The sequence below is a fragment of the Archocentrus centrarchus genome, chromosome 13, assembly GCF_007364275.1.
Source record: "Archocentrus centrarchus isolate MPI-CPG fArcCen1 chromosome 13, fArcCen1, whole genome shotgun sequence".
NCBI lineage: Eukaryota > Metazoa > Chordata > Actinopteri > Cichliformes > Cichlidae > Archocentrus > Archocentrus centrarchus.
In genome coordinates, this window is record NC_044358.1 from 5,535,311 (window position 1) to 5,538,748 (window position 3,438).

Below are 3,438 nucleotides of genomic sequence, written 5' to 3' on the forward strand. Positions count from 1 at the left end.
GAGTCCAACACCGACAGGAAACGAGTCCAACTTATTGGCGGCAACATGGACCAAGATCTTGCTTCGGTTGTACAGGGACTGAATGGCCCACAGCAACAGGCCAGATACTCCATACTCCCACAGCACACTCTACAGGATACCCTGAGGAACACGGTTGAATGCCTTCAGTTGAAGTCCACAAAACACATGTAGACTGGATGGGCAAACTCCCTATCCTCGAGAGGACAAAGAGCTGGTCCAGCATTCCACAACCAGGACAAAAACCTTCCTTTCCGGCACCCTAGCATAGATGCTCCCAAGACAGCTGGAGAGTGTGATCCCTGATAGTTGCAGCACACCCTCTGGTCCTCCTTCTTGAAGATGGGGACCACCATCCCAGTCTGTGGAGCATTCCAGTGGCACCGTCCCAGATCTCCATGCAGTGTTGCAGAGGTATGTCAACCAAGACAAGCAGTACAACATCCAGTGCCTTTAGGAACTCAGGGCACCCCAGGGACCCTGCCACCAAGGAGTTGTTTAACCACCTCCGTGACCTCACACCCAGTGATGGGCGGGCCATCCCCTTCATCCACAGACTCTGCTCCTGCTACAGAAGGTGTGTCTGTGGGATTAAGGATGTCCTCGAAGTATTCCTTCCGCTTCCTGACTATAGCCTCAGTTGAAGTCAGCAGTGCCCCACCCGCATTATACACTGTGTAAGTAGAGCACTACTTTCTTCCCCTGAGTCACCTGACAGTTTGCCAGAATCACTTTGAGGTAATTTTCCATAATTACAGAGAAAACCCAAAAACCTCTTATGAGCAAGCACTTGGTGAAAGTGGGAAGGAAAAAATACCTTTTAACAGGAAGAAACCTACGGCATAAACAGGCTCAGGGAGGGTCAGCCATCTGCCATGCACCTTGGAGCCTGATTTGCATTTGCCATAAGGTACTAGAATTGGCAGTTTCACCACTGTCACCCTGTGCTCTTCACAGATGAGTGTAGGTTCACCCTGAGCACATGTGACAGATGTGAAAGGGTCTAGTGAAGCTGTGGAGAACATTATGCTCCCTGTAACATCATTCAGTATGACCGCTTTGGGGGTGGATCACTGATCGCACATTCATGGAGGGGTCTACAGACCAGTACATGCTAGGCAACCGCACCCTAACTACCATTAGGTATCAGGATGAAATCCGTGGACCCATTGTCAGACCTTATGCTGGTGCAGTGGTGCTGGGTTCCTCCTGGCACAGCATTGCCCGGCCTCATGTAGTGAGAGTATGCGGGCAGTTCCTGGAGGATGAAGGAATTGATACTAGACCCCACACTCACCTGACCTAAATCCAATAGAACACCTCTGGGACATTATGTTTCCCGATACCACCAGGTTGCACATGGGGGCAATAGAAACTATCATATTGAGTTGCTGCAATAAAATTTCGTCAAAATGGTCTAGGATGCCTCATTATTTTTTCACTTAGATTTTCAGGGTGTCTTTGAATTCATCCCTCTGTAGGTTATATAATTATATGGTGGGCTGGATCTGGCCCACGGGCCTTGAGATTGACACATGTGGTGTAGAGGGTAAAGAGGAAAGGAGAGAGCACTGCCCCCTGAGGGGCCCCTGTGCTACATAACACCATCTCAGACACACAGTCCTGAAGCCTCATGTACTCTGGTCTGTTGGTGAGGCGGTTGATCGTCCATGCAGTAAGGTGACGGTCGACTCTCACTCCTTCCAGCTTCCCCTTCAGCAGTGCAGGATGAATTATATTCAAAGCACTGGAGACGTCAAAAACATGACCCTCAAAAGCCTCTTACCGGGGCTAAGGAGAAAAAGAACTAGACTGTTGCCCAGTGGTCCAAAGAGGCACAGAATCAAAGGTTCAGTATGCAATTTCTACAGTCTGTGATTGGGGTGCAATCTAATCTGCTGATACTGGTGGTGTTTTATCAAGGCCAAAGTCAGTGCAGCCATCTACTAAGAGATTTTAGAGCATTTTAGAGCATGCTTCCATCTGCTGACAAGCTTTATGCAGATGCCAATTTTTTGATTGAGCTTAGGAAATATTTTAATAAATTGAAATACTGGATTTCTTATTCTCATAATGAAGGCTAAAACAAAAAAGCTTGAAATATTTCACTTTATGTGTAATGAATACAGAATAAATTAAAGTTTACCTTTTTGAATGAGATTACAAAACTAAAACATTTTCCCAGTATTCTAATTTGAGTTGCATTGGTTCATCTCTCAGCTGGCTTGGGAAAGCCTTGATGTCAGTAATAGCATAGACTGGGTGTCCCTGCTTAGAGTGCAAACATGGGGCAGGAAAAGGATGAATGAATGGGTGGATGATCAAACAGCACTCATCTCTTTTTCTTATTCAGTGTTTAAGGATCATTTCAATCAACACAGAATTAGTTCATAATATAATTTATAATTTTTAGAATTATAATTTTTGAAATATGTTCTGAATTGTAATGTGTGTGTGTGTGTGTGTCTTTTTAAATGAATTATAAACCAGTGTGCTACTACAGTTGTTGATGAACACGTCTCAGTGTATGTTTTCATTTCTCTGTAGTTCTTAAGAACCAGACTCTCCCCGTCTGCTACCTAAGAAGTAGCTTTTATATGGTGCAGTTTTAAAATTCATTTTCTGTCAGCATTAAATAAAGAGTAAATAGTAAAAGGCTGGCACTTACTTAGAAAGTTAAGGATTACTGATTTAGAAGCAGGTTTATTGCCAATTTAGAAAGTGGCTAATTGGCGATGCATGTGTGTCTTTGGACAGTGGGAGTAAGCCTGCAGTACCCAGAGGGGACCCATGGTAGGCACTATAGAGCATTACATCAGCAACGACTGTAAACTATAAAATTCCTGCCTTAAGTTTCCTTCCCACAGATCACACAGGTGAAAATACTGCAAGTGGTTTAAGGAACTTTATTAACTCTTGATATTTTAGGAGGACACATAGGTGTGTGTGTGTGTGTGTGTGTGTGTGTGTGTGTGTGTGTGTGTGTGTGTGTGTGTGTGTGTGTGTGTGTGTGTGTGTGTGTGAGAAAGCAGACAGAAGGGCCAGTGTTGTTAAAGCTATCGCTCTAAATAAATGGAACAGACTGTCGTACTTTGGCCATTGTCTGCCCATTGCTGTTGGTAAAGAATAAAACTTGTATTTTATTTTTATGAAAAACTGCTGTTACTTTTCCCCCAAAATAAATAAGAAAAAAATAAGAATAATAATCATCTCTATTATAAACCCATGCCTCATACTGATTCATAATCGTGGGCAGTCTCAAAACATTTTTCATGGGTCATATTGAGGGAACGAGGGGGTGTGTGTGTGTGTGTGTGTGTGTGTGTGTGTGTGTGTGTGTGTGTGTGTGTGTGTGTTTTATATTTCTTTATATGCAGAGTTGGAAAAAAGTGAAAATGCTCAAGTGAAAATGTGGAACTG